This window comes from Giraffa tippelskirchi, chromosome 5 (genome assembly GCF_054371585.1).
Source record: "Giraffa tippelskirchi isolate mGirTip1 chromosome 5, T2T-mGirTip1v1.2.pri, whole genome shotgun sequence".
NCBI lineage: Eukaryota > Metazoa > Chordata > Mammalia > Artiodactyla > Giraffidae > Giraffa > Giraffa tippelskirchi.
In genome coordinates, this window is record NC_137279.1 from 99,216,544 (window position 1) to 99,234,246 (window position 17,703).

General features: G+C 44.5%; 3 non-coding genes across 3 annotated transcripts; 2 read left to right on the forward strand and 1 right to left on the reverse strand.

Annotated features, from left to right (window-relative positions):
- Positions 1 to 9,908: 9,908 nt before the first annotated feature.
- Positions 9,909 to 9,982, reverse strand: TRNAN-GUU (transfer RNA asparagine (anticodon GUU)). Its single transcript has one exon. It is a non-coding gene; the product is annotated as a tRNA-Asn (tRNA).
- A 910-nt stretch (positions 9,983 to 10,892) lies between these two features.
- On the forward strand, positions 10,893 to 10,964 carry TRNAH-GUG (transfer RNA histidin (anticodon GUG)). Its single transcript has one exon. It is a non-coding gene; the product is annotated as a tRNA-His (tRNA).
- A 4,257-nt stretch (positions 10,965 to 15,221) lies between these two features.
- TRNAG-CCC (transfer RNA glycine (anticodon CCC)) lies at positions 15,222 to 15,292 on the forward strand. The gene has a single exon. It is a non-coding gene; the product is annotated as a tRNA-Gly (tRNA).
- The last annotated feature ends 2,411 nt before the right edge of the window (positions 15,293 to 17,703 follow it).

The window sequence follows — 17,703 nt, forward strand, 5'->3', positions numbered from 1 at the left end:
ACCGCGTGGTGTGGGCCTCATAAGTTACAACAGGAAGCCTGAAAAGAGTGTGCGGTGTCTCTCGCCCTCCTATTCTGAATCCCGCGCCCCGCTCCAAGGAATTGTACCCAAGGAACATTCCTTCCCTGCTTTCTCCAAATGAGGAGCCCCACACCAAAGGCCTAACGCTCTGCGGGACAGTGGACGTGCCCGCGAGGTCCGCCTGATCCTCACGTCCCCACGATTTGCCCCTTCCCGGCGCTCCTCACAACTGCCCTGGAGACGCGCCTTTTCCCGGCGAGCGCGCGTGGAGAGCAGGTCGCCGGGGCGGGGGCAGTAGAGGCGGGAGGGGAGCCGCGCGGGTGAGACCTCGGGATCCCCAACGTCACAAAAGACTCCTGGCGGGTGCAGGAACCGGGAGGGCTGGATAGAAAACGCTTGCAAACAAGGGTCCGCGCCCAGACCTGGATTCCGTCCGGTCTTCCCCCACGACCTGCTGCCCTGCAGTTCTCCCGCCTTGGATGATGCCATCTCCAGCTCCCTGGGCTCAGACCTCCAGTTGTCCCTGACGCAGCGCTTTCCTCAGACCCACATCCAATTAGTCAGGACTTCGCGTTTGCTTCTCGGTCCACGTTTACTTCGGCCCACACAGTCCCAGTCCCTCCTTTTCACGACTCTGGACTTGGGCAAACGACTCTCCCGAGAAAGGTGGTCCCCCTTTCCCCCCTCCTCTGTCGGGGAAAGAACCACAGCCCCCTCGTCCAGTTTACGTGGAAGGGCAGCGCGCTGGACCGGACCGAAAGACCGCGAATCCGCTCCTCTGGCTGGACGTGGAAGGTCCCGCAGTGAAGGAAAGCAGGGAAATCTCATGAAACGTCCTGATCGAAAGCAATTTTCAAGTCCACCTCTTTGGGGACTCAGGCTCCAGCGCTGGTGAGGATGCTGCCGCGCAGTTGCACGCGCGACTGCACTCGGAGTCCACGTGAAACCAGGCGGAGCCCAGCGGCCTGGGGGCCCGGTGCGCACGCGTCCTGCGCCTACCTCCGGGTCGGAGCTCCAGAACCTCAGACGGGAAGGAAACGGCTGTGACCGCCGCGCTAAGAAAAGAAGAAAAACCACTGCAGGAGAAAACGCATATGCATCCCCAAGCTTGTGAAGCTTTACTTCTAAAGGAAACCAGGGACAGAGAGACACACAGGCAACAAAGCGTTAAATTTTTTCAGCAAAAAGAAATGCTTTCTGCCCGCTGGCGTTATACTGTGAGGTGCTCTTGCCTGGAAAATCCCACGGACGAAGGAGCCTGGTAGGCTACAGTCCATGGGGTCGCTAAGAGTCGGACACGACTGAGCGACTTCACTTTCACTTTTCCCATTCATGCACTGGAGAAGGAAATGGCAACCCACTCCAGTGTTCTTGCCTGGAGAATCCCAGGGATGGCGGAACCTGGTGGGCTGCCGTCTATGGGGTCGCACAGAGTCGGACACGACTGAAGCGACTTAGCAGCAGCAGCAGCAGCTTTCTGGGGGAAATTGCCTTTACCTCTCTGTGGTTCTAGGTTAAAATTCGCACTCCATGATCTGTTGAACTGGAAAATTATAAAAGGCAAATAAATTTTAGACATCATATCAGGGTAGGAGGAAAGTTTAGGGGAGAATGGATACATATTTATGTACAGCTGAGTCCCTTTTCTGTCCACTAGAAACTATCACAACATTGTTAATGAGCTATACGCCAATATAAAATAAAAAGTTCTTTTTAATTTAATTTTTTTGAAGTTTTAGACATTGTAAACGATAAAACAAAGCTATCCTTAAAGAAGAACCTCAACCGATGAGGAATGAACCACCGTGAGATTTGCGTGGACCGAGCCTGGCTCCTCCGCGGCTTTATGCCGGGCCTGGTCTGCAAACGAACTCAGTACAGGCGGGGAAGAAAGGCTCTGCCCGCGTCGATGCTCGCTATTTTCAAACAGACAAAGGACCTGAGCCGTCAGCCTTTGCTCTGTTTCTTGCTAAACGTGAAAGTGTGATGGAAGTCTTGGACTTGAACTACAGTAGACAACTAGAATAAGCCACAGCGGCAGGAACCTAAGGAACCCGGTTTCCTGCGTCTTTGCGGGAGAAGCACTGCGGCTAAGGGGCTGCGAGGAAAGAGCGCGCGGTCAGGGGCATCGGAGCAGAGCGGATCGCGGGTCATCAGGTTTCCGGGTGGATTCGAAGCATCGATCATTTCCGAGAGCCCAGAGCACTGACCGCCGTCGCTGTTAAAAGGGCCACCGAGGCGCTGGGTCCGCAGCCCGGGAGAAGTAGCGTCCACACTTCTGGGCTAAGGGGTCACCTGGGTTCTGACCGCCGTCGCTGTTAAAAGGGCCACCGAGGCGCTGGGTCCGCAGCCCGGGAGAAGTAGCGTCCACACTTCTGGGCTAAGGGGTCACCTGGGTTCAGACACATCTAACCCCCGGCTCCTGGGGCTTCTGGGAACTGGGGAGTCAGCGGTGGCGACCTTTGCACTCGGATGCGTAGCTGTGAAACTGGAGACCCTACCTTGGATGCGGGACCTCCAGGCTAGACTGTTGGCGACCCAGGGACCTCGCTTCGGGGAAGGCGAGGAACCTAAGCCAGAGCTTCAGTCTCCTCACCTGAGGGATTGCCTGTGCCCCTACAGTCCTTTTCCTTTCAAAAATGTTTGTGGCCAGGCGTGGTAAGAGGTACAGTTCTTGAGATGTATCATTAGACAACAACAGTTGTCTGGTTTCTGTAGTGTAGTGGTTATCATGTTCGCCTAACAGGCAAAGGGTCCCCCCTTCCAAGCAGAGAGGTATGTTAACATGCTTTTTCTTCTTCTCCCGGAAGCTTACATTCACATTTAAACCCTCCCACCGCTCCCCGCCCCGCGCCCCCCGCCCCAGTCGATAAAGAATCTGCCTGCAATGCAGGAGACCAGAGTTCGATCCCCTGGGTGGGGAAGATCCCCTGGAGAAGAGAATGGCTACCTACTCTAGTATTCTTCCCTGGAAAATCCCATGGACAGAGGAGCCTGGCGGGCTACAGTCCACGGAGTCACAAGAGTCAGACACGACTTGATGACTAAACCACCACCACCCCCAACATACACATACCAAAAAAGAAAGAAAAAAAAAACTGGGCTAGAGCTGCAATTTTATGCCCCACCCGCAAATACAGGAGGAGTTCCCTAATTACCTAAAAGCCTATTCAGCACTAGGAACCAGACCTCTTGTGTCTGCTCTGAGTCACTTTGAAGACCAGGCCACAGAAAGTCCAAGGAGGGCACAAAGCCAACTTCAGGTTAGCTTTCCTTTGGAAATGCCCTCACCTTCTCATCCGGTGCCTAAATCTCCTCTTCACGCTGACAGGCATTTCGTCTCTGAAAACCAAGAAGCTTTTCCCTGTGATGTTCACTCGCTTTCCCCCACCTCAGCACACCTGTGGAACAATTTGGTTTGCCTGACAGAACTTAAGAGACTGTCAGCGACCCAGTGCTCGACCCAAAGACACGTAGATGAAGGATTTCAGGCTCTAGAATTGCGCGAAAAGGAGTCCTTACGCGTGCCATTATCAGGAGAGCCCCTGGAGTCAGGTGAGAGATCAGGAAGCAGACTTATCCCCTCATCACCCGCTGAGAACGCCTAACATAAGGAAACTGAGATTCAGAAAGAGAGCATGACCTTGGCTCTGCTGCACACAGCACTAAAACCAAACCAGAAGGGACCCAGCCTGTCACCTTTCGGCCTGGCCTCAGAGCCCAGAGCATCGCCCAGGAGGGAGGGTGAAGGGAGATGAGCAGACAAGGGCTGGAGCCTTGCCCCACTGCATACAGCCCTGGGCCACTGGGACTCACCTCCTTTTCTGCTCTGCCACTCTCAGAAATTTAACCTTTACTGTCAGTTTTCAACTGGAAAAGCCAAATTAGAGGGAGGAGGTAATAATGTAATGTCTGGTTGCCTGGTAGCTACAATTTGGCATCATTACTGCTGCGGTCTAGATTCAATTCCAGGTCAGGAAAGCTCTAACTTGCATTAAATCTTCCTCTTCCTGACCAGAGGTGGTTTGCTGCAAGGCACAGGCAAGATACCGTGCAGGGTTCCTATGGCCAAGTGCCCTTCAAGTGGGGGAAGAGAAATGTGATGAACCACCAGGACTTCGACCCTCCAGTCTTTTCTTCCTTTATTTCAGAAACCTAGTGTCTCACATATGGAATTTTCATTCAAAGAGAACCTGGAACTTGAGTTCTAAAAACTCTTTAAGAAAACAAAAACATAAAACCTTTTAAAATACAAAAAAATTTGAAATCTTCATATCATATACTCTGTCCCAACTGCACAGTTAACATTTTCCCAAGTTTTCTTTCTCACTCTCTCCATCTACATGATTTGCTCCATCACTTGAGAGTAACTTGCAGACATCTCAACTCAAGACCACTGGTTGGGCCGCTGTTGCTGCTTTCCTTTGGCCTCTCCCTCAAAACCAGCTTCCTATAGGACCTGTCCTCCAAGGCCAGGGGAAGGCTTTGTCCTTGCACAGAGTTCCTGCTTGCCCCTTCAATCTGTTCTCTTTAGGCTGCCTAGAAGCTTCAGGCGGTGTTTTATGGTGCTCTCCCCAAAGTGTAGGGCAGGTTTGCCCTGTGCTTGTAGGAACTCGACTAAGCTGTCATCCCCCCAGCACTGCCTGCTCTTGGGACTCCTCCTGGTCGCCTTGCTGGGCAGTGGGATCTTGGGTCAGCCTGAGTGCTAGAACCACCTACCTCCTGAAAAACTCTTCAGGGAAGTGCAGCTGCCCTTTTGTCTCTTGCCTGGCTCTTTTTGTCCTGCAGGGAGCACAAAGTGTTTCAAATGGACAGAAAGATGAAAGATTTTTCCTGTGGTGGAAGGATGAAGGGATCAGGTGGGAAATGCATTAAAGGGAGAGGGAGAGTTCTCAAGAGCTTCCCACAATTGTCTGCATTGGTGCTGTCAGAGGGTTGGCTGCCCTGTGATCATGGTATGTAGTCTTGTCCTGTCCTGTCCCGGGTCCAATCTGAGTCCAAGCAAAGAGAGGCAACCTGGTTTGCAGTACGTAATCCGTTATGCCTCTCTCCAAAGTGGGGTAGTCACTGAACTTCTAGTTCCAGGATCCCAGTGGATGGAATCCATGGGTTAGGTTTTTTCCTTTTTCCTTGAACTTCCTTTCTTGGTGATCTGTAACTCAGGGAAAAAAAAATTAGCTCAGAAAAAAAGTTTTGCTCTAGATAAATTTGTGATTGTCAGTGTTAGGTAAAAGAAAAAATACTTTTAAAGACTTTAAAGAATTCTAATAATTGACATATAATGACATAGACAATGTTCTTGTCATGTCATGCTTCTAAAGATGACTCCTTTTATGCATCACGTGTGTGCATGCTCGCAACCCACTGTTTGCAATCCTATGGCGATTCTCTAGGTAAGAATAGTGGAGTGGGTTGCCATGCCCTTTTCTGGGGGTCTTCCCAACCCAGGAATGGACCCAGCATCTCTTATGTCTCCTGCATTGGTGGGTGGGTTCTTTACCACCAAGCACCACCTGGGAAGCCCTGTATGCATCACACTTGTTTAGTAATTTCAGCCTAAAAGCTGTTTTATGTTGTCTTCCAGATTTTCTAATAATGAAGAAAATATTGGTGGCAAAGATCTCTAATTCAATGTTTGTAGAAGTCTTGGATTTATTTTCTCTTCGAAATTCTAATGACACAGAACTGTTTGATTTTCCTACACTGGTTTTACTGGTTGTGAGTCACTCTTTCCTGTTCTTTGTTAGGTTTTCCTTGTCTTTTTCACTGTTAGTGCTGTGGGAGGGAAATGGGAGGCCACACCTGGAAAGGACACAGTGCCAAGCTGTTACGCTTCTGCCATGCTCCAGATGTGGGCTCAGCAAAGGCAGGGGTTTGCCTTGGGTTTGCTCAACATGTGGCATCTCTCCCAGAGGAGGGCCTGGCGCTTAGTAAGCCCCTAATATGTGTTCAGTGATGAAAGGCATTCTAATGAGAGATCCCAGAAAACAGAAAAGAAAGAGAGAAAAATAGGTAAAACTGGGGGCAGCCTAGAGTATGACGGACAGAGGGGTACAGACAAAGAAAAATACCCATGCACGTGTGCGCGCATGCGCGCGCACGCGCGCACACACACACACACGCACACACACACACACACACACACACACACATACACACACAGATTGTCCAAGAACCATATTTAGTGTATAAAGGCAAAGGGCCCAATTATGCTCATGAGATTCAACAGAAGAACCAAGGGAAGGTGCACCAATAACTCTTGGTATTCAGGTCTGCACAGGATGCATTATCAGCAGCAGGATTCTTGGTTCTAATGATTTGTCTCAAGTAGGCTAATTTGTTTTTCAAAGATAGTCAAACACTGTCAAGGAATCACATGGAGACAGTTATCAGTTTGCTAATTCATCCTGGTATAGGAGGCAGCCTAGTCATTAAAGTGTGTGCATACAATGAAGGCAAAAAGGCAATTCACAAAGGAAAGGCAAGAGGAGCGAGTGTCTGAGACTAGTGGTTTCCCTAAATCCAGTTGGTAGGCTACGTGGCAGGAAACAATCTCATCATTCTAGTCAGTCTTCTCTGGACCCAGTTATGTAGGTCACTACTGAAAATGAAGAAGGAAAGGAACAGGTTGCCCTGACTGGACTGACTCCATTTTAAAAAGAAAGGGAACTCCATCTTACACTCTCAGTGAACTTTGGACTGTATATTTGGGAGGCCATGGAGATAAAATACCGAGCAGGCCCCTCTGGTGCATGGAAATCAGACCAGGCTGACCCGTACCTAGACTTCCCGGAGCCAAAAAGAATGCAATGTGCACTATGTAATCAATCACTCTCTGTAATCTTAATAGTACCCATTGTTGATATAGGTTAAACTGCATCTCCAGATGACTTTAGAATGTAAATTTATGGCTGTTACCTGATTGTATCTCCTACTAACATTGTCCAGAGTGGGCTTTAGAGAATTTGGGGGTTGTGAGCTTGGGCACATATGCTTTGGGTATAAAAGGTTGTCACAAAAATTGGTTGGGGTCCCTCACTAAAGAGGAAACTCTGCCTCGGACCCACTGGTGTAATAAACTGCACTCCACTATCCGCGCTGTCCTTCTGAGTGAGTTTCCTTCCCGGGGCGCTTGGCTACAACAAAAACAATTGGAAGTTGTTGGAAGACTTTCTAAACATCTTGGAGGTTTAGTTGCTGAACATATGCAGTAGGGTGTCTGTGGGTAATGTCCACATTGCCCTTATGTTGTATTTCCTGCTTAGAAGCGCACCATTCCCCATTTTGGAAGAACAGATAGATGCATAGAAAGCTTGTTATGCTGACAAGAAAAAGATCTTTCATCAGATTGGAACAATACACTGGAATATCAATAAACACAATTAGGAACATAAAAAGATCCCTTCAGCGTCTGGCAAATGTGGAGTGACAGAAATTTTACTTATCTTCTTGCTTGAAATACCCTCCCCTTCTCCCCTGCTTCCAAGAGGAAAAAAAAAGAAAGACATGAAACACTAGCTTTCCAGACACTGGAAATAGGCAACAAAGAGAGAAATCTCAGAAAGATGAGAAACAAACAAGGTGAGACCTACCATTGGTTCAGCTTACTGCTTTCAGAGAGACTGCAAGCTGGGCATGGGGAGTAAGATCTGAGGCCAGGTGCTTGATAGTGGAGATAAAGCCAAGAGCCTGTGGAAAGCAAGGTAGCTGGGGTCCATAGGACAAAGATCTAGTGATGAGAGAGATGGAAGAGAGAATCCAGACATGAAAAAGATCTCCCTCAAATAGTAAACAGAGTTCTTATCAGAGCCTACTTGCAGAGAAATTGCATGATGCCAAGGAAAGAAATTCTGAAAAGATCATAGAACTGTGTCTGGTACTCACACAAGGCAGAAAATCTTCCTCACTCCCACCAGCCTTATTGGGCTACTCATCATTCATCGACCATTGTCTAGAGACCTCAGGAATTTTGCCTCACTCATGGGAACACTCAGTCCTAGATTGACTTACCTAAAAATCATAAAAGCAAGGTCCAAAAACATGAAAGTAATTACAAGTCACTTAACTGTCCCCCAGAATAAATCTCAAGATTCATAGGAATGCCAAAATAGCCAGTTTCCCTAAAACAAAACTTTGACAATGTCTGGCATCCAAAGAATACCAAGCATGCAAAGAAGCAGGAAAACATATCCCATAAAGAGGAAAATAATCAATCCAAACTGAACCAGATTTTAAATTATAGAGAGGATATTAAAATAGTTATTATGACTGTGTTACATATGTCCAGTTAAGGAGAGACGTAGAACATAGACAAAAGATGAGACCCAAACTTCAGAGATGAAAAATATAATATCTAGGATAATACATTCACCAGCTAGAATTAACAATAGATGAGACATTGCAGGAAAAAAAAAAAAAGGATTATGGAACACAAAGCCTCAATCAATTTTTAAATATCCAGAGTGAAATTCCCACAGTCAAAAAAAAATTTTAATAGCATGCATAAGTGAAGGGTAGGGCAATTTTAGAAAGTCTAATATAATTGGAGTCCCTGAAAACACTGGGAGGAAATTTCGTGAAAGAAAATATTTTTGAAGAAATAATTACAGAAAAAATTCCAATCATAATTAAAATTATAAGCCCACTGAACCAAGGAACCAAATGGACCCTAACACACTGTAATTAAACTGCTCAAATCCACTGAAAAAGAAGGAATCTCAAAAGAAGCACAGATACTGACAAGCTGCATCCAGAAAGCAAAAAGATTATCTCAGATTTGTCATCAGAAGCAGTGGCTATAAGATGATGGTGGTAAAGCAACTATACCCCAATTTAAAAATAAAACCTTTTTGAAAGGAATCAATAATTAGGAAAATAAACTCTGCTATATACAGTTACAAAAAAAAGAGAAGATGAGAGTGGAATAACATCTTTAAAGGGGGGGAAACAGTTTATGTAGAATTCTACACTTCTTCTCCCCGCCCCCACCCCCACAAAGTCTTGGAGAGATAAAAATGAAAATTTTACAGACACACAAATGTTGAAAGACTTCATCACCAGCAGAACCACATACAAGATATGATAAAGGATCCCTCCAGGAAAAAGGAAACTCACACTAGATGGAAATAAGGATGTACACAAATTGATGGACAACAAAAATGGTATCTGTGGGGAAAATATACAACATTTATTATTATTATTGGTATTATCATTACTGTTTAAACCTTTTTTAAAACATGGGACAGTTTAAAGAAAAGTAACAAAGATAGACTGTGGTGTTTATAACATAGGCAAAGTAAACATGCATGACAATAGCATAAAGGCCAGCAAGGGAGAAATGTAAAAAGGTGTGATATGGCTTGAAGGCAGACTGTGGTGAGTTACAGATGTTTGCAAAGCCTAAAGCAATCGCTAAAATAACAAAACACAGTTATAGCTAATAGGCCGACCAAGGTGAGAGAATGGAACCATATACAAAACCATGTAAACACTATAATAGAGCAGTTGCTCTTCCAGAACTCTGTTCTATAGACATGTGCACAAGATTGTTGAATGCGTATTAATTGTAACAAAAATTGCATAGAGCCAAATGAATTTCAAAGTTAGATGGGAAGGGTTCAATAAATACTAGTACAAACAATGGGAGAAACTTCATTGCTAAAAGGAACCCAGAGGATAACGATGAGATGAAGAATGTTGGATTCCAAGTGATCTGTTTTCCTCCAGAGCTCTTCCGTGGGGATCAGTGATGCCCTCGCTTATGTCCTCTTGTTGTGCATAAGATTCGGGGAACAAAAGGGTAATTAATGGAGGACTTCTGCACCTTTAGCGGAATGTACAGGGTAGAAATAACCGCAACCCTTTTTCGTTCTAAAAAGGTTAAGAAACGTCCCTGGGTGGGCTCGAACCACCAACCTTTCGGTTAACAGCCGAACGCGCTAACCGATTGCGCCACAGAGACACCTGGGGATATCGTCCCATTCACCCTCCCCCACCTCATTCCCTTAGAGTGCCAGCAAGCCTTCCACTCGCCCTTCTCCGGACGCTTATACCCGCTCCAAAGCCTCCGAAAACCAGAGAAACCTGCGAGGAAGCCGGGGGTCGGGGGATTCCGAGGGCAGAAGTGCACCCGAGCGTCCCCGCCGCGCCTGGCTCCACACTCGCCGCAGATGCAGAGCCCCGGAGACGCCCCGGGCCTAATCCGAGCGGGCCCCAGGGAAACTGAACCCGGGTGGGCTCCGTGCTGCCTCCCCGTTTGCTCTGCCTTCATTCGACCGTCTGCGCCCTGGCGTTGCCCCCTTTCTCCCACCGTTCAGCCGGCCAAGGGAGCCAGAAAGAGGGCTTGGGGACGGTTGATCAAAACAGAAATATAAAGAGGCGGGAATGAAGCAGGGGCGGTAAGAACAAAGCGAAGATAACTTCAGGAATCCAGTGCAGGGACAAGGACTGGACGCAGGGGAAATGAAAAATGCAACAGAATTGAGAAGTACTCTTGCCTGGAAAATCCCATGGACGGAGGAGCCTGGGAGGCTGCAGTCCTTGGGGTCGCTAAGAGTCGGACAAGACTGAGCGACTTCACTTTCACTTTTTCACTTTCATGCATTGGAGAAGGAAATGGCAACCCACTCTGGTGTTCTTGCCTGGAGAATCCCAGAGTCGGGGGAGCCTGGTGGGCTGCCGTCTATGGGGTCGCACAGAGTCGGACACGACTGAAGCGACTTAGCAGCAGCAGCAGCAGCAACGGAGGGAAGATGTGAAAGAAAATCAGGAGTGCCTGCAATTATCCAACAACAAAGCAGCACAGTAATTGGAACGGATTTGTGTCAAAGTTAGAAGAGCAATATTGCATTTTGTCTACCGTACGGTGGCGCGCCGTGATCGTATAGTGGTTAGTACTCTGCGTTGTGGCCGCAGCAACCTCGGTTCGAATCCGAGTCACGGCAGTGTTTATCTTTATCTTTTGCATTGTATCTACCAAAACAACTCTTGGCCTGGTCGCCGACCGCCAAAACGAGGAGGGTCAGCAGAACGGAGGTCACTAGGTTATAGAGCTCTGGACGTGCTCCAGATCTCGCCATTTAAGAGAAAATATATATAGACTAGGTTCAAGCTGTAAATGAGCCTTGTATGTATATTCCACGAAAGAAACTGTCTAGTCGTACGGGGATTTTGTTTGTTTTTTTGGTGGAAATATTTCAAATATCAGTCATGCTTTTTATATACAAAATAAAACAGATTTTAAAGAGTTTACAGTATACTGCAAACTGGTCATGGTCTACACGGGATTTTCTGACATCCCACTGCCCATTTTTATCCTGAAAGGAAATTATTAAGTTGTGTTTACAGAACAAAATATTTGTATCATTAATGGGCAGCTGTTTTAATACTGTAATGTGTGGTTGTCACCAGGATTGACAGAAAATTTTTATCATTCAAGCATAGCCCTTGATACTTTCCAGGTAATGCATATCCATCCTCTGATACTGAACTCTGATGTCTACTTCAGGTGAGGCTTCTCCTTTCTTCAAGTTCATGTGAATGAATATATAATTTTTCTATCTAGCTATTAACAAGCAACGTGATGTTTTTGATATATATGTATGTTATCGAATTTCTCACACCTTAATTTTGGCATTATGCCAATATAAAAACTATGTCACAAATGATGGACATTTGGATAATTTCAAACTACAGCTTTTGGGAAAGGCTCATATAAATACCATTCTACTAGTTATTTGTGGATATGAGCATAAAAGTCCATTGAAGGAAAGGGAGTAACAGACAGGAAATTGTCAAGGACGGCAAGACCAATGGCTTTCTATCCTAGAGGTTTTAGTATGCCAGAATGGAGAGGAGCAGTGAGGCAGGTCATAGAAAAGTGGAATATTTACTGCCACTGAAGAGCTCTAAAAGGTGACTAGAAAGTAGATTCTGGCTGCCAGTTACCATGTCTAAACACTCATGGTTCCATAACCTTATTTGCCACTAGCAACAGCTGCAGAAAATTGCCTCCTCTCACTTCTGCAATTTCTGAGCGCATCTACATAGACCTTACATTTTTCACAAAATGTAACTCAAAATAGTTCATAGACCTAAAAGGAACATGCTAAATTATAAAAGTTCCAGAAGATAGCATAGGAGAAAATCTATGTGACCTTAGGCTTGACACTAAGTTTCTTGGGTATGAAACTCCATAGTGCGATGTAGTCCGAGACTGGGATAGGAAAAAGGATATGTAGTAACAATGGTTTCGGTTTCAAGAATTCCAAACCTCAGAGGTTTCAGCGGATAAACTCGGTGCCTCAAAGTCATGATCCCAATAGGATTAGCCATTTGGAAGCACTTCGTGGTTTCAGAGGGCTGCAAAAACTGATTTTTCCAACTAGGACAGTTCCTTAAATCTTAAGGAACACAGCATCTTAAGCTGTCTAATAGTAGGGAACCGAACCCAGATCTCCTGGGTGGGAGGTGAGAATCCTGCCACTAACCCACCAGTGCTCTGCCCTGGGTGCTTGCTCTCGGCATCACCAGGAAGTGTCACGGGAACGATGTTGCAAAGCCAGTTCAAAAAATCGGTTTATATAGGCCTCTTTACTCGAAATGCACAGCAAAGCCCCAAAAGCACACCCAGAACAGAAGTTTGTATAGGAGGTTTAGGTCAGGAAACACCATCAAGACGTGGAATTCAAATCAAAATACTGGACTTCATTTCCTCACTTAAGATGCATTCTCTTTGCCCTCTCGTGGCTTGGTGCCTTCCAAACCCTTTCCCCTCACTCTTGAGACAAACACCAATTCTTCCCTAAACAGACATTCCGGACCTAGAGACAGTTTGGGAGGCTCAAAATTTGGAGATGTGCCTGAGTTACTCCAGAAGATCTGAATGACAATTAAGCCTCTCTTCGCCTAAGGCTCTTTTTCTTTCTTTCTTTCTTTCTTTCCTTCTTTTTTTAAAAAATTTTAAAGCAATTTAATATCCTCTTCTCCTGATTCAATAACAGTAACATAAATTATAACAAAAATTAATTAAAGTGGACACCTAAGTGAATTTAATCTGTTCTCTTCAGAATTAATGATTAACCAGATAAGAAACACTTTTGAGTTGTTGAAAAAGGCCAAGAATCAAATGGCCTTGTTTTTAAGCTCTCGTGTTTGAGACAGACCTACGAAAGGGTGAATAAGTGAAAATTTCACTCCAAGATTTCTTTTAGCCCCATCCTCTTTGGTCACTCAAGGAGGACAGGCCAGAGAAGAATGATTGAATTTGATTCTGGGTAGATGCTAGACTGCTACTCTTCCATCTAACGTAAATTTCTTTTGCTCTTTTGCCTTGTCTGACATTCAAATTATTGCTTTTTTATTCTTTTTTTTTTTTTAAACAATTAGCCCGGTACAGGCCAAGCACTAATCCATGCACAATCACTGCAGAGCCTGAGTTTCTCTCCTCCTGAGCATCTCTTTTCAGTCCTTAGAAAAGTCCAAGGATCAAAATGGCCAGTTTTCAAACTCTTGTGTCTTACAGGGACCTACACAAAAGTATAAGTGAAGTTTTCACACCAAGGTTTATTCCCTTCATCACACCACGCCATATGTTTCCCCTCTCCTTTCCAGCTCTTGCATTGTTTTCAACTCTGAAGATCCACTCAAGATCTTTTTACCACATTACAATTAAGCAAAACTTTATTTTTGATCATTTTATTCTCCACCTTTTTCAGTTGTTATGCTGCAGTTCCGATGCTTTGCAGACTAATCATTCTGCCTATCTTGCTAAATTTATGTTTTCTTTATCTGTTAGTGTGTGTGAGAGAGAGAAAGAGGGAAACTTTCCTTTATTTGCTCCTCTGTCTTTCTTGTTTAACAAGTCTAGACTGTAAACTATGCTAGGCACTGTGCTATCTCTTGAAAATATTTTATTTACATACATAGTCTTGATTTCTGTGGGAAATACAAATCTTTTTCTTATGAAAATATGTCTTTGGAAGACAGAGTCAAGTAAAAAGTGATTTTGTTAGAACACAATGTAAAAAACAAAGTGTACACATCACACATTCAGTTCCGGCAGTCAAGAAAGTCTCTCCAGGGGAAACTTCTGAACTGAGACCTGAAGAATGAGGATGAGTTTGAAGAATGAAGAGGGAGTTGTGAAAGGCCTCCCTGTAGAGAGAAGCAAGTCCCTGAAAGGGAGAGAGTTCCTGAAACATCAAGTTACTTCACTGTTGCTGGACTTGGCAAGAGGTATCTCGATGATAAGGAGGGGGAGAAGCACAGTACATGTCGTAGAGGTAATAAGACATTTTAGTGAAGGAATATGGGGACACTGGGTGGCTTTAGGCAACAGGCATGGTCACATTTGGGCTGTGCAGGGTCACTCAGGATACAGTGAGGCAAATGAATACTACTCAGCCATAAGAAAGAACAAAATTTTGCCATTTGCATTTCATGGATGGACTTGGAGGGCATTAAGCTGAGTGAAATTAGACAGAGAAAGACAAATACTGTATGGTATCACTTATAGGTGGAATCTAAAAAATACAACAAACTAGTAAATATAACAGCAACAAAAAAAAGATAAAAAGAACAAACTAATGGTTATCAGTGAGGGGGGCAATATAAGGTTGGGAGTGTGGAAGGTTCAGACTATTAGGTGTAAGATAGGCTCAAGGAGGTGTTATACAACATGATGAATATATCCTACATTTAGTAATAACTGTAAATGGAAAGTAACCTTTGAACTTGTATATTTTGAAGTCTTAAAAATAAAATTTTTAATTGCAAATATTATTTTACTTGCCTATTCTAGCAAGTTAGACCATTTTCTCAGACTCTTTAAGACCATTGCATAGACTCTTTAAGGTAAAATTTAAGGTTGACAGTTGAGGGTTATAAACAAGGCATCTGGATGAATCTCCGATGTTTCTCTGCAGGGGTCTGTTCTGTGGTTGGAAAGAGCCTTTATCAGAGCTGTAATGTGAGCTAACAAAACCAATATTTCTATATTTTCATTTGGTTGTCCCCACCGCATGCTATTGCCTGATTGTCAGTCTCTTTTGCAAGCTTTTGCTTTGAGTGCCTTTCAGTCTGTGAGTTCTATCTTCCAAAGACAACACCTATTTGGGAAGTCTTTTGTTTCCCCACCACCAAACCCTTGGTCATTGTGGAGATTCTTTCTGGGGAGCTGTCAAAAGGTTGTCTGTGGCAAGGCATTGGTGGTTCAGTGGTAGAATTCTCGCCTCCCACGCGGGAGACCCGGGTTCGATTCCCGGCCAATGCATAGTGCCCAAGTACTTTTCACACTTCCTCCTTGTTTTGCCTAGTGCACAGTCAGGTCCGAATACTACGCGGTTCTGGCCACCAGAAGCAGGAAAAGGAGAACTGAAAACCTCTAGGTGGCTCTGAACAGAAGACTGTAAGGAGACGAGGTCAGCTGGGGCTTTGCAAAGCTCTGAGGTGTTTGAGTATATGGAGCAGCATTTGGCTGCTGGCAGCGCAGCAACCACCTCGCTGGTGGCTTCGTACCTTTCAATGTGTAAGTATTTCTGTGGGCCTTCGATTTAGAATATTTGGACTTATTACTTTTCGGTTTTTCTCCCGAAGGTCTTAGCAACCCAAAGAGCCATCAGGTCGCTGATTCGCACTCTGGAGCTTGGGCTGACGGATGGGCCACAACCCACCAGGGAGCGAAAATCAAGAGAGCAGCTGCGGGCCCGGCCGACCCTCCAGTGTCCGAGGAGGCGCCAGCGGTCCAAGGTAGAGGAAAGCCTGAGGGGAGGAATCCGCGCGGACAGCAGCGGAGATGCGAAGACGGAGTCTTGCAGAGTAGTGGTGCGATGTCTCTGAGTCTGCACCGGACGCTGTGATGAATTTAACATCGTCAGCCACCTCGGCCTCTGCGTGTCCTGTGAGCCCATCGGTGTTCCAGGAAGGATCTCATGTACTGGAAATATGTGTCAACAGTACTATATATATAGTTGTTCAGTTGCTAAGTCGTGTCCAACTCTTTGCGACCCCATGGACTGCAGCATGCCAGGCTTCCCTGTCTTTCACAGTCTCTTTCAAATTTGCCTAAGTTCATGTCCATTGAATTCGGTGATGCCATCCAATCATCTCATCCTGTTGTTCCCTTCTCCTCCTGCCTTCAATCTTTCCCAGCATCAGAGTCTTTTTCAATGAGACGGCTATTTGCATCAGGTGTCCAAAGTATTGGACCTTCAACTTCAGCATCAGTCCTTCCAGTGAATATTCAGGGTTGATTTCCTGTAGGATTGACTGGTTTGATCTCCTTGCTGTCCAAGGGACCCTCAAGAGTCTTCTCCAGCACCGCAATGCAAAGGCATCAGTTCTTCGCCCTCAGCCTTCATTATGGTCCAACTCTCACATCCCTGCATGACTACTGGAAAAGTCATAGCTTTGACTATACCTTTGTCAGTAAAGTGATGTGTCTGCTTTTTAATATGCTGTCTAGGTTTGTCATAGCTTTCCTTCCAAGGAGCAAGCATCTTTTAATTTTGTGGCTGCAATCACTGTCCACAGTGATTTTGCAACCCCATATTCTGTGTAGTAATTATTATTTTCCTCCTCTACATAGTTAATGTGGCTAATTAGATTAATTTATTTTCTAAAGATCATCAACTATTTTCCAAGATAAGACCAATTTTGTCATAGCATTCAATGAACTTTCTTGGTGATTGAAATGGTAAAAAATTTGCCTGCCATACAAGAGACGTGGGTTCAATCTCTTGGTCAGGAGGAACTCCTTGCTCCCTCCTTCCTGTCCCAGTGTTCTTTTCTGGGGAGTTTCATGAACAGGGAGGCTATTTATCCCATTGGATCCCAAACAGTTGGACATGACTAAGTGACTACTTCTTAACATACATTATTAATATATTATTTGATTCAGTATTTAACACTTTCCACATACTTTTTTTTCTTATTTTTCTTTATTTTCACATACTTTTGTAACACATTACTTGATTCAGTATTTTTAAATTACAGCTATATTCAGCAATGACAGTCCTATAACTTCTGTTTGTTACATTGTCTTTTTGGAGAGCTTGGCTTTAGTCTAAACTCACAAAATAAGTTGGAAAAAATGTGCCATCTTTCAATTCTTTTGGAATTTTTTGCTCAGGAGCCATTTCTTCTAAACATTTTTTAGTCCTGGAGCTTTCTTTGCAGGAAAATTTTTAAATTCTGACTTGAAAAAATTTAGTGCTTGTAGACTAGTTCATCCCCCCCCCAAAAAAAAAATCATTATTGGGACAAAATGATTCATTTCCTCTAAAATATTTATTTTGTGTTTAAGAGATTCACTTATTGTTCCCTTATGTCTACAAGGTTAGTAGGAATGACTTCCTTTTTCTCTCTTGACAGTTTTGTCAGCTTTAGTAGTCTTTTCAAAGTCAACCCATTTATATTTTCTCTTCTGTATATTTATAACTTTAAAATTCCTGCTTTTCTAGATAATTTCTACTCCTATCTGCTTTTGTTATTGTTATTCCTTTAGTAACTGTAAGATGAAGATTTATCTCTTCAGCAATCAGCATTAATTTTCATAATTTGCATTTATGTTTGTATATCATCATCTAAGATGGGTTTAGCTTCATCTTTGGTATATATGTAGTATTTCAGTTTTGTTTGATTCAGAATATTTCCTAATTTTTATTTTCAAATATGCTTTGATAC